At 41.1% G+C, this 14,379-nt stretch overlaps 1 protein-coding gene across 3 annotated transcripts in view; it reads left to right on the forward strand.

Annotated features, from left to right (window-relative positions):
* eml4 (EMAP like 4) overlaps positions 1–14,379 on the forward strand; it is a 264,862-nt gene that overhangs the window by 86,839 nt on the left and 163,644 nt on the right. The window lies entirely within an intron of this gene.

The raw sequence follows: 14,379 nt of genomic DNA on the forward strand, positions 1-14,379 counted from the left end.
AGTGTTGCGAGGATTGTGGGGCTGGCTACTGCGCATGTGTCAATCTTGGCGCTGACAGACTGGCACATGAGCATTGGGCTGCTCACCGTGACATTTTCAGCCTCTCCAGAGGGGATAGGCCACTGATTTATAATGATAAAAATGCTAGTGAGCTCTGCAGTGCACAGAGTGTGGGAGATTCTTCTCTGAACTCCCACTGAAAAAAACAGTGTGAATTACTCCAATTTTCATGCCAATTCGACGGTTGGAATTTTTTTGGGGGGAATTCTGGCTTGTGATTTGATTAGTGTTTGTAAAATGATGAAGAGACCAAATTATGTTTATAAGGATCAATTCTATAGCAGAAGTACATTACATGTTGGGCAATTTTTCTTTTCCCATATTGGATCTATGCAACAGGTTGGCAATTTGTTCAGTGAACATGGGTGTGTTTTATTTCCTCAAGAAAGCTGGATCTGTCTCCGGCTAGGGCAACATTCACTTTCTAAAACATCGGTGCCTCCATATAAATCTGAGTCTGTGTAATCTCTTGGACTAGCTTCAATTGCCCCCGTATCTATTATTTTCACATGTAAGAATTTCAGAATTAAATAACTTGTCTAATAAACAAAATAGTTTCCATCACAATCTGCTATTAGTTTATGATTTTTTTTGTTATTAAGCCTCTGTGAACTGCTGTAGAATGTTTTACCATGTTAAAGTATTGTTGTAGTTGCTCATTGTTCTGGGCATGGTCTGATGTACAAGATGTTACAAATGAATTATTCTCTGTTGCTCAAGAACTCCGTTTTCACAGATTTCTGCCACCCTCCTTTTTTGGGAGATTCCTGAAATTTTTGTTTAAAAGGAGTGGAAAATTTCACAAGGGATATATGGATGCAAATTCCCTACAGGAGGTTGAATTTCAAGTTGTAATAACAACACTCTCTATAATTTTGAAAGTGGAATAATATTATATAGGCAATAGTTTTATGAAGTCATATTGTTATGCTTACATTTCTGATAATCTGATTATTGAGCAAAAACATCTAGTTAAATGTTTTCCCTACAGGAAAACATTTTTAATCAACAGTCAAACCATAAAGCAAAACAAGCAAACTTAATATTTAAGGAAAGCAACACTGATGAAAGTAAACGTGGCCTCCTTGTGGCAAGCCTCAGGGGAACATTGTGGTGGTGAGAAGATGATCCTGATTATGAAATAAATGTATCTGTTCCCCAGCTTTTGTCAGCCAGAAACCTTACCCACACACTACTTCAAAGAATATGCTTTTCATTCCAGCAGTAATAAGCTTGCAAAAACTTTTGCCGAATCCCAACAGTTAATATTTTGCGACAATTAAAAATTGTAGGGATTATTGCCTCAAAATATTTATGTTTAAATTAACCCGCAGCTTGCATTTATATAACTAACATAATTAAGTACCCCAAGCTTATGACAGGAGTGTTACAAAACAAAATTTGACAAGCACCACATTGAGATATATTGGGATAGGTGATAAATGCTCGGTGTAATACACGGAACTAAATAGAATGTACAGCACAGAAACAATACTTTGGCCCAACCAATAGCTGTTGGCGTTTATGTTCCATTTGAGTGTCCTCCCATTGTTCCACATCGACATATTCCTTTCTCTGTCGTATGCTAATATTCACTTCAACCACTCCCTCTTGTATCAAGTTCCACATTCTTTGCGAAGTAAATTTGTTCTGAATTCTCTATATGATTCCTTGGTGACTATGTCATCTGCTTGCCTCTGGTTTTGCACATCTTCACAAGTGTCTTCACTCTGCACCTACTCTATCAAAACTTTCATCATTATAAAGGTATTTATTAGGTTACCCTTCAGCCTTTTCAAGAGAAAAGATATCCAGCTTGTTTATCCTTTCCTGACTGGTGTAACCTCACATTTTTGATATAATTGTAAATCATTAATGCACCTATCTTTTATATAATATGGCAACCCACAATTATACATAGAGTAGTCTAACTGAGATTCAATACAAGTTTAGCACAACTTTGCTACTTTTCAATTATTTTCTTAGAAATAAACCCTTATGTTTGCTTTACCTTTTTATGGCCTTGTTACCCTGATAGGTTTTAAGCTGATCCTTAAAAGAGGTGTAGGATGGGAATTCAGAGCTTAGGGCTTAGGCAGCTGAAGACACGACCAAGAGCATTTGTATTTACAATATATAGCACTTTTCATGAGATCTAGACATGTAAAGTATTTCACAGCCACAAATTTATATTTGAATTATGCAAATTGCAGGCAAAAACAGCAACACCCCATAAAAAGCAAATGAATACCGTGTAACAATGTTTTTGTTAGTGTTAGTTGTGTAATGTAAGTTGGCCAGAGAAATCCCCTGTTTTCTTCAATTTAAATACCCCACTTTGGTTTTAATGTCACAATGAATGATAGCACTTCTGACAGTATAACATTGAATTGTCAGCCAGATTATACGATCGAATCTTTGTCTTGGGCTTGAATGCATAACCACCTGACTGGTCAGGGTGATATCAACTGAGCCAAGCTGACCAGGTTCTGAACAGTAGAGCAAACTGTAAGCTGAAAGATGGAGCAAATGGGGTGCAAAGCTGTTTAGTTATAACTGGAAAAAAAAGTAGCGATCATCAATTTCTACAAAACAATTGAAACACAACTTGCAAATTTTAGTAGTATGTTCACTGTACCAACTTAAAAGAAACCGGAAAAGAAAGATAAAAAAAGATTGCCATGCCACTCAACTAAAGGCTTAACAATCCATTAAATATAACAAAAAATCTGCAAACTCTATACTATTCTAAAAGAATTATGATAATTTCGGGATTCTTTTACATTTAGCTAAAAGAAATGTTCTAAAGTAATTGCACTTTATGTAGAGATAAAGTTTCATATGCAGGTGAAGTGATATGAAGCAAAATGAGGAAAAACCTTTTCACACACATTGAGGAATCTAAAAAACTACCCCCACCCTCCCGCAACCAAAAAAAATTATAGGACAATTCCGCAATAAAGACTTGGATAAAATTTTGTTAGATGAAGATATTTGAGGAATTTTGAGCAAAATCCAACAAATTAAATTAAGGTGCAGATCAGACATGACCTGAATGACTGGCAGAGCAGGCTTGAAGGCTGAATTGCCTACTCCTGTCTGGTGAAGTTCTGCAGCTAAACAAGCCCAACATGAGCGCACATGCTCCACACTGGCAAGTATCAAAAGCTCCAAGTACCAACGAATGGTATTGGCTGCATGGCTTTTGAATCCCCACTTTGTTATGTGGTACTTCAACTAAAAATAGAGGACGTTTTTTGGAGTAAGTTTAATCATGCTAAGATTGGTGTACAAAATGGAAAAGCTTGTAGCATAGGTTAGTCATGCTGTATTGTGATGCATATCTAGTTTTAGCTGGGAAGCATCAGTAACCAAGTTGTTAACAACAGCAACTTTCATTTATATAGAACATTTCATGTTGGACAGCATCACAAGGCATTTCACCAGAGAGTTATCAAACAGTATTTGACATTTGAGTCATAGTGGAGAGTTCAGGTCCTAACTGACCTAAAGCTTGGTCAAAGCAGTTGATTTTAAGGAGTGCCTTAAAGAAGGAGAGAGGGGTGGAGGTTGAGGGATGGAATTCCAGAGTTGGGGCCTAATCAACTGAAAGCACTACTGCCAATGGTGGAATGGTTAAAATAGGGGATTTGCAAGAGTTGGAGGAACATATATTTCAGAGGCTTGTAGAGCCGGAGGAGGTTACGTAGATGAAATGACACAAGGCCATAGAGGACTTTTAACTGAAATGTTGTCAGACTAGGAGTCACTCACTATAAGTTGGTGAGCACAAAGGTGGAGTGAATTGAACTTGATTCGAGAAATTACATACAACAGTGTTTTTGATTAGCTTAGGTTTATAGGGAAGCAGACCAGTATAGTATTGAAATAGTCAAATATAGAGGTAACAAAGCCATGGATGAGGATTTTAGCATGAAATGAGCTGAGGCAATGGTGGAATTGGATAATGTTATAGGGATGGGAGTAGGCAATCTTTTGATCCAGATAAATGATTGGAACTCATCTGAGTCAAATATAGCACCAATGCTCTGACTGGTTTTGTTCAGCCTCAGACAGTTGCTAAAGAGATAAATGCAACTGGTGGCAGGGACCAAAGACAATGGCTTTAGCTTTTAAATTATTCAGTTGGAGGAAATTTCTAATTATCCAGAACTGGGCGGCATGGTAGCAAGTGATTAGCACTGCTGCTTCACAGCACCAGAGACCTGGGTTTGATTCTCAGTTTGGGTCTCTGTGTGGAGTTTGCACGTTCTCCTTCTGTCTGCGTGGGTTTCCTCTGGGTGCTCCGGTGACCTCCCACAATCCAAAGATATGCGGGTTAGGTTGATTGGCCATGCTAAAATTGTCCCTTAGTGTCATGAGATGTGTGGATTAGTGGATAAATATATAGGGATGTGGGGGTAGGGCCTGGGTGGGATTGTGGTTGGCGCAGACCCAATGGGCCGAATGGCCTCTCTCTGCACGATAGGGTTTCAATGATTTCTATGATTGAATTGGATGTTCGACAAGCAGTATGACAGAGGAGGGGTTTAGAAAGTTGATGGTGAGGTAGAACTAAGTTGTTGTCAGTCTGTGTGTGGAACCTGATATGTTTATAGCTGGTGTTGCCAAGAGGAACATGTCGATGAGAAATAAGAGGGTCCAAGAATAAATCCTTGAGGGACTCGAGGTACTGATGTGAGACTAGGGAAATGAGCTATTCAGTAGAGGAGTGGTGTTAGTAGGGGATGTTATGGTCAGCAGTGTCAAAGGCTGCAGACAGATTGAGAAGAGGAATAATTTAGCAGTCGTAAGTTGACATTTATGACTTTGAGTGCCATTTCAGTGTTTTGGTAGAGCTGGAACCCTAATTGGAAGGAGGCAAAGGTGAAATTCTGAGAAAGGTGAGCTTGAGTTTGGGAAGTGACAGTGCGTTTATGGATTTTTGGAGTAGCATTCGAGAACGAGGCAGGTGAGGTTGGTGAGCAAACTGCACACAGTACAGTGATGCAGCAGGACATTGGCAAAGAGAGGGGGAAAAGGAACGTAGTAGTGATTGGGGATAGTGGGGTGAAGGGTATTGACACTGTCCTTTGTCACAATGACAAAGTGCACAGAAGGGTGTGTTGTCTGCCTGGTGCTCGGGTACGGGATGTCGCAGCTGGGCTGCAGAGGAACCTGGAGTGGGAGGGTGAGAATCCGGTCGTTGTGGTACATGTGGGTGCCGGCGACGTAAGCAAAATGCAGACTGAGGATCTGGGGAGGGAGTATGAAAAGCTGGGAATGGAATTAAAAAGTAGAACCGACAAGGTGGTTATCTCTGGGCTACTGCCTGAACCGAGTGCAGACGGGCGTAGGGTTGACAGGATTAAGGAAGTGAATGGGTGGCTCAGGGATTGGTGTAGGAGGAATGGGTTTGAATTTATGGGGCATTGGCACCAGTATTGGGGTAGGTGGGACCTGTTCAGGCGGGATGGGGTTGGTCTGAACCGTGCTGGGACCAGAGTGCTGGCGCATCGAGTAAAGAGGACTGTAGACAGGGCTTTAAACTAATTGGGGGGAGGGGGGGGGGGTGGTAGGTGATGTTACGAGGTCTAAAGTTAAGGAGAGGGTACAGGTAAGGGAAGAGGCCGAGGATGTCGCAATAATAGAGGGAGTAGGGGGCGTGAGTATGGTTGGTGGCGTTACGGCAAATAGGGTCCAGGTGAAGGCTGGGATGAAAGCGCTTTATCTGAATGCACGAAGCATTCGGAATAAAGTGGATGAGCTGGTGGCGCAGATCGACACAAATGGATATGATCTGGTGGCCATTACAGAGACGTGGCTGCAGGGTGACAGGGACTGGGAGCTGAATGTACAGGGCTATCAAGTGTTTAGGAAGGATAGGCAGGAGGGAAAAGGGGGGGGCATAGCTCTGCTGATTAAGGATAGCATCACGGTGGTAGCAAAGGATGATATTGGAGCCAAGGAGCAGAACGTGGAATCGTTGTGGGTAGAGATTAAGAACAGCAAAGGGAGGAAGACGCTGGTGGGTGTCGTCTATAGGCCCCCGAATAATGATCTGGAGGTGGGGCGGGCTGTTAACGCGCAAATAAGTGCGGCGTGCAGGAATGGGACGGCCGTAGTTATGGGGGATTTCAATCTGCATATTGATTGGTCGACCCATGTTGGACGTGGTGGGCTTGAGGAGGAGTTCTTGGAATGCTGCCGGGATAGTTTCCTGGAACAGTGTGTGTTGGAGCCGACGAGGAAGCGAGCTATCTTGGATCTGGTGCTATGTAATGAGGTGGGTAGAATTAGGGACCTTGCGGTGAAGGATCCTCTTGGGGGGAGTGATCATTGTATGGTGGAGTTTCTGTTGCAGATGGAGGAGGAGAAAGTGGGTTCCCGGACACGCGTACTTTGTTTGAATAGAGGGGAGTACGGTAGGATGAGAGAAGAATTGGCAAATGTGGACTGGGGGAGCGCGTTGGAGGGAGGGTCTGCTGAGGAGCAGTGGAGGATCTTTAAGGAGATCTTTCTTGGTGCTCAGCAGAAATTTATTCCGATGGTCAAAAAGGACCGTAGGAGGAGAGGTAATAAGCCGTGGATAACGAAGGAGGTGAAGGAAAGTGTAAAATTAAAAGCGGAGGAATTTAGAGTAGCTAAGAGTAGTGGGCGAGAAGAGGATTGGGAGAGGTTTAAATGTCAACAAAGATTGACAAAGAAGTTGATAAAGAAGGGTAGGAGAAACTATGAAGCTGGGCTAGCGCTTAATATGAAAAAGGATAGCAAGAGTTTTTATAAATAGATAAAAAGGAAGAGGCTGGCTAGGGTGAACGTTGGTCCTTTAGAGGATGAGAAAGGGGACCTAGTGGTAGGGGATGGGGATATGGCTAAGGTATTGAATAACTTTTTTGTTTCTGTCTTCACGGAGGAGGACGTGAATAATTTGCCGGGTGTTAGCGATGGAAAGGTGGTAGGACTGGAGGGTCTTAATGACATTACTGTTACTAGAGAGGCAGTGCTCGACAGACTGGAGGGGCTGATTGTGGACAAGTCCCCAGGACCGGATGGACTGCATCCGAGGGTTCTGAAAGAAATGGCGGAGGTGATTGTGGATGCCTTGGTGGTTATTTTCCAGACGTCGCTGGATTCCAGGGAAGTGCCGGAGGATTGGAAAACGGCTAATGTTACGCCGTTGTTTAAGAAGGGTGCCAGGCAAAAGGCGGGGAATTATAGGCCGGTTAGTTTAACGTCTGTGGTAGGTAAAATGTTAAAATCTGTCATTAAGGAGGAAATTGCGAGGCATCTTGAAGGGAATTGCTTGATAGAGCAGACGCAGCACGGTTTCATTAAAGGGAAGTCGTGTCTGACAAATTTACTGGAGTTCTATGAGGATGTGTCTAGGGCAGTGGATAGAAGAGAGCCGGTGGATGTGGTCTTTCTAGATTTTCAGAAGGCGTTTGACAAAGTACCTCACAAGAGGTTATTGCAGAAGGTCGAGGGACATGGAGTTGGGGGTAGGGTGTTAGCGTGGATAGAGGATTGGTTGTCAAATAGGAGGCAGAGAGTGGGGGTCAACGGGTGCTATTTGGATTGGCGGATGGTGACTAGTGGAGTGCCCCAGGGTCGGTGCTGGGGCCTCAGCTTTTTACCATTTATATAGATGATCTGGAGGAGGGAACCGAGTGTAGGGTGTCGAAATTTGCTGATGACACCAAGATTGGGGGAACGGCAAATTGTGCGGAGGGTGTGGAGAGTCTGCAGAAGGATCTAGATAGGCTGGGCGAATGGGCCAGGAAATGGCAAATGGAATTTAATGTTGGCAAGTGTGAGGTGGTCCACTTTGGTAGGAATAATGGTAGGAAGGATTATTACTTACGTGGCGAAAAACTGCAGCAGGCGACGGTGCAGAGGGACCGCGGGGTCCTTGTGCATGAGTCGCAAAAACCCAGCTTGCAGGTGCAGCAGGTGGTCAGGAAGGCGAATGGGATGCTGGCCTTCATAGCGAGGGGGATTGAATATAAAAGTAGGAGGTCTTGCTGCAGCTGTATAGGGCATTGGTGAGGCCGCAGCTGGAGTACTGTGCGCAGGTGCGGCGCCCAAAAATGCACAAAGATATTTTGGCCTTGGAGGGAGTGCAGAGGAGGTTTACTAGGCTGATACCGGAGTTGAGGGGGTTGAGCTATGAGGAGAGGCTGAATAAACTAGGCTTGTACTCGTTAGAGTTTAGAAGAATGAGGGGAGATCTCATTGAGACGTATAAGATGATGAATGGGATGGATAGGATAGAGGTGGAGAGACTCTTCCCGCTCAAAAAAGATAGTAGGACTAGGGGGCACAGCCTCAAGATAAAGGGGGGGCGGTTTAGAACGGAGTTGAGGAGGAACTTCTTCACTCAAAGGGTGGTGAATCTCTGGAATTCTCTGCCCGTTGAAGTGGTGGAGGCTGCCTCGCTAAATATTTTTAAGACGCGGGTTGATGGGTTTTTGATAAGAGAGGGGATTAAGGGTTATGGGGAGAGGGCGGGAAAGTGGAACTGAGCCACGATAGATCAGCCATGATCTTATTGAATGGCGGGGCAGGCTCGAAGGGCTAGATGGCCTACTCCTGCTCCTATTTCTTATGTTCTTATGTTCTTATGAGACAAAGGATAGGAGTGAAGCATGTTTTCTTTTTAACTGAGAAATAATGATAGCAGTTAGGAAGCAGGTGGGCTAGTATCTGAAGAGAGCAAACCATCAGTTAAAATGGGGACTAGTTTGGTGGGAATAGGGTCAAGATGGGTTTCTTGGACAGAGACTCGGAAAGAGCAGAAGAGGAAATGGAAAAAAAAATAAAGATGTGACTTGGGGTTAGGGCATGCTGAACCTTAGAGGAAATTTGACCTGGTGAGCTAGGGGAAGGGAAGGAAATCTCAGAGCAGCCAAACGGATGGTATCAATCATTGTACACTTTCTTATTTTAAAAGAAAACAGTGTTCGCTACATACTATTTGAGTTTCTTGTATGTTAATGGTAGACTATTATATATTAGGGAGTGATAGCTTTGTGTTGATACTACTGGCCCAGTAACTTCGAGTCACAATCTGAAGATCCAAGTTCAAAATTTGCCCCTGCAACTGGAGAACTTAAATTTAGTTTATAAATCCAAAGTAAAAAGTTGCTATCAGCGACTATGCAACTGCTCAATTTCCCAAATATACTTAAGGAAAAGAAATCAACCTTCCTTTCCTGGTGTGGACGAGATGTGACTCCAGACCTGCAAGAGTATGGTGACTCTAACTGCCTAACAAGCCACTGATAAGTCCAATTTGGGACGGGCGATGAAGGTGGTTGCCAGCGACTCCCGCTTTTGGTGAATGATTTAAAAATTATCTAGGACATAGTCTTAAATTTTCTTATCAGATCTAAAGTTAAACTGTAAGGTACTTGAAACTGCAAGAAACATTTGCAACAGAAAAAAGCATAAAGTTCCTTTGTAAGACATCAGGATAATTTAGGCAATTTCTTTGCAAACCCAGTATTTTGGCAGTAGACATTTGGTTTCTTTGTTTAAAGTGTTGTATCATACAGGTGGATTGGGGCAGATAGTGTATTGTTTACAGTTTAAAAGGAGGTTTCTATGGCTAGGTTTGTGTAGTGTGATTGTACATGAACTGAGAGATCAAAATGTGGGCTTGGGCATTTTGCTTGCTGTATCACACTGAAAGCTAGGCATGTACATGACTTGGTCAGCACGCTCTCAAGCTCGAATAGTGCTCCTCTGTTAGCTTCTCTCCCTCTCCTCAAGAAATTTGATTCTGACATGCTGTGACTCCTCAAAACATTGAGACCAAAATCTGGCCCAGCCCCATCTTATGAATTAATTTACTTGTGCTTGTTATGTGAATTTAATGATCCAATGATGGACCAGCTTTCATTAATCTGTTTATTTCTGGTTTTTATTTGATTGTGCTAGAATGTTCGTTGGTATCCTTTTTATTGTCAGCTTGTGGTTTTGCTGTTCAGTTTTGCTATGCAGATTGTATGATGTCCTAAAAGGTTAAAATGCATGTTCTTCTAATTTGGATTCACTAGTTTAACATTTTTAATCTTCGGTTTTGAGAAATAGTTTAAAACTGAGAAATATTTGAAAATGATGCATTTTGGGTTATGAATGCATATTATGTTATTGGACTTTAGAGCTAATGTTGAACAGGACACTAGCAAATCAGTTAAGTTGCATTTAGATTTTCAAACTTCATTCCATATTAGGCCATAAGTGGATTTTATTTTTGTAAAACCTGGTAAATTTTGAGATTCCTGGTGATTATTTGTGAAACCTATTCCAGATGGAGAGCAAGTAAATTTGGATGCTGATTGTTATTGTAACTGTTTGTGAGTACATAATGTTCAAAATTTTAATTGTCAAAGTTAGAATGAAATATTTTCAAAAGGACTTTCTCACTTTTGCTGTTCAGAGAAGTCTGATAGCAATTGGAGCATGCTTGCTATAGGCCAGATGTATTGTTAGATTGGATTTCCGTTGCACCCACAGTTACTTTGAATATTATGTCGGCTCTGTAGAATTGTAAATGTAGAATCCTTTATTAGTGAAACATGTAGTAACAGACCTTACTTGTTTTGTATGTAAATACAGCATAAAAATTGCAGTTAAGCCAATACACCTTTTTATACAATGATCTTAACTTATCACAAATCACTCTCACAAATTAATGAAATGGCACAGCCAAAGTCTGCAGAGACCCGCAATCATTTTGTCACATCGAAGCACATGTTGAAATGCATGAGATTCTTCCCATCATTAGGATTTAAAAACAAAAAAATGTTGGAAATATTCAACAGATCAGGCAGCATCTCTGGAGAGAAACAGAGCTAGCGGGTGAAATTTTCCCATCAGGTGGGAATTTGCAGCCTTGGGGCAAGTGCAACCTGAAATGTTTCAGGTTGAGGTAACCTTTTAGTGTAACAGCTGCGAAGAAAGGTTAGCGTGACCTGAAATTATAGGCAAAAATCCACACCCAGTCATTTAGTGCTACAGTTATATTGCACAATTTCCATTAGAAATAGGTTGTTTTTCAAATGTATATAACATATGTAAACGTAGGGTGGCACAGTAGCGCAGTGATTAGCACTGCTGCCTAACAGCACCAGGGACCTGGGTTTGATTCCTGACTTGGTTGACTATCTGTCTGGAGTTCGCATGTTCTCCTGTGACTGTGTGGGTTTCCTCAAGTGCTTTGGTTTCCTTCCACAGTCCAAAGATGTGCAGGTTAGGTGGATTTGCCATACTAAGTTCTCCCACAGTATACACAAAGAGGCGCTGGAGAGTGACGACTAGGGGATCTTCGCTGTAACTTTATTTCAATGTTAATGTTAGTCTACTTGTGACACTAATAAGTAAACTTCAAATTAGTTCAATTTGCAGAATGTGCCAATATTAGTCCAAGTTGCCCTTGGCCTTTTTATGCTTTCTATCTCATTACACTGTAGCTTGGACCACAAAATGAATGGGGAGATGGAGCGGGTGCCAGTGAGCGTGATAGCACACCCAAATCCAAATGGATAATGAGGTTCTGCTGACCCTAACAGCAGAGTCTCTCTTAAATAAAAGGTGGCTGTTTCCCTTGACTCATCACCCCTTTTGTCATTTAGTGACTTCTGTCCTCCACATATCACACACTTCCCTTTTGTTCTTTCATGCTTTCCTTCCTTTGGTCTTGTTTAAAATTTGTATTTATTACATCTCTCATTTCTACCAGTTTTGATGAAAGTTTGACAACCTTTCATTAGAACTGGTAGAGGTTAGAAATATAACAAATACAGATTTAAACGGTTTTTTCTCTCTGCACGCACACCTTTAATTATCCTATCTACCTGTTACACATTTCTTTTTGTATCTGTTTGTGCATCTTTGTTTTGCATATTGAATGTCAATGTAAAGAAGCAAAATGGCAGAAAACACTGTTAAATTTTATCATGGTTTTGTATTTTTTTAAGGTGTAGTCACTTGTTTATGTAGCTGGTTAAGAGTTGCAAAGCTTGTAATTGTATAGTCATATAATGTGAATTCAAAAACCAATTCTTTTACTCGTGCATTACTTGTGACATTAAGTTGGCCAATTTAAAGTTTAAATCATATGTAAAGAATATGTAAGATTTAGTTTTATAGTAATTGCATACTGTGTTCAAGGTGGGAAGAGTAAAACATTGATTACCATAGAATTTTACAATTAAAGTTTTCAAATACACGATTTGCCATAAATGTCATGGTCTATGTCAGATACTTCTATATTTACTGAAAAAAAATTCAATTTGCAAGTGTCTAACTTCTGACTGCAGTTTTGTTTTGAGGTAAATACATTTACTTTATCAGCTGCACAGTAGTTTTCAATCCCTTAGCACATAAAATTCAACAGCTTTCAAAGACAAAAACACACTGCATATAAAATATGACATTTGTAAACCTATACTTTCTCTAGATTAATCCAGCTAATCTACACATCTTTGGACACTAAGGGACAATTTAGCATTGCCAATCCACCTAACCTGCGTATCTTTGGACTGCGGGAGAAAACCAGAGCACTAGTTTGCCCCTTGCAGATAGGGGCCAAACATCCAAACTTCACAGTCATCCAAGGTTGGAATTGAACCCAGGTCCCTGGCACTGTGAGGCAGCGGTGCTAACCACTGTACCACATGCCACCCTTTAGGAAGAATTATTTCATGAACAGAGATCATCATCTGGCATTTTGTTGAAATGGCTGTTATCCATCTGAGGCGAAGGCAATTTTACATGAAGGAGGATAACATTTGGGTCCATTTCTACCATTTCCTGTTTTCCATTTTCAGCAAAGATAATTGGATGACATTCAAAAATGCTCGCTGACTTATTTTCTTCTCCACCTCCCCTGTTTTGTTGGCTTGGAATGTTCAAGCTAATTGCAGGCACTTGGTTGAGAACAACAAACCCATTAAAAGATAAAGGATCAATTCTGCTATTTCTGGGTGAGCTCATGGAACCATCTTTTTAAAGTTTACTTATTAGTGTCAGAAGTAGGCTTACATTAACATTGTAATGGAGTTACTGTGAAAATACCCAAGTTGCCACACTCCAGTGCCTGTTTGGGTACACTGAGGGAGAATTTAGTATGCCCACACACCTAATCAGCACGTCTTTCGGACTGAAAGAGGAAACTGGAGCACCTGAGGGAAACCTGTGTAGACACTAGTCGAACGTGCAGGCTCCACACAGTGACCCAACCTGAGAATCAAACCTGGCACCATGAGGCAGCAGTGCTAACCATTGTGCTGAGTGTGATGTAGGCATTATTTGAATTCCCTAGGTGCACAGGACAAATTTGGGCATGTTCATTAGAAGCTTCAAGATGCAAGTTGACCACTGTAACATGTCAGCTGCTAATGTGGATTGTGTTCTTGTTTTCAGTTATAAAATTTAGGCACTGCTCAAAACATAAATACTGATCAAGTCCTGGTTCTGTCACAGCCCACCTTTATAGTGTAGGAGTAATCTCTCTTGTTCCTTATATTCTCATGTGGCATCATATCTGTTAAAATCTGTATGCGTATAGGCTGTTTGTGTAGTCCTTTGTATGTGATTGTATTCCAAGGCCTTATGGCGTTCTCTAATTTCAGTTTTTATCCTGGATTCAATGAAAGTGTATCTTTTGTAATGTGATATCGCTTCAAACTGCTCTCAGCATTGAAATTTAATAATAAAAGAAACATCATTGTAGTCTTTATAAAATGCAGTCAGTCGTAACGATAATTAAAATCCGAATTCACTTGTGCTTTCCAGAGCATGGTGCCATTATTATTTACTTGACTTCAGTCTGTCAAGGAAGTTCAAAGCTTATGTTGTGTGACGCATTTTAATACTTAAGTATTTTACTGGGAATTTTGACCATAGGCTGGCAACATCTGAGGCAAAGCCAAATGCATGTGCCTATATATATATAATCTATTACGTCTATTTTGAGTATCGTACTGAAATGAATGGAAAACAAAAGTACTTCCATGTGTTCTTTGGAGAATTGCTACGCCCATATATTTACAATTTGTTTTCTGAAGTGGCTTTCTTCAATTCTCGGTCCCAAAATTAATTTGTCTTAGATTTTATTTTTATAAATAAGTGTTGTTTGTAGATTCATGCTCCAAACATGAGAGAACCACATATGAAAATTTGTAGTACTGTTCTTGGTGATGCAAACCATTTTGGCTGAATGACTTAAAATATATTTCCCATCCTAACCATAAAGATAACCTGGAGGCTGATCTTGCCCTGCTTTATTGCTTTCATACCAGCAGCATGTAT

This window comes from Carcharhinus amblyrhynchos, chromosome 12, assembly GCF_965287045.1.
Source record: "Carcharhinus amblyrhynchos chromosome 12, sCarAmb.v2.hapA, whole genome shotgun sequence".
Classification (NCBI taxonomy): Eukaryota; Metazoa; Chordata; class Chondrichthyes; order Carcharhiniformes; family Carcharhinidae; genus Carcharhinus; species Carcharhinus amblyrhynchos.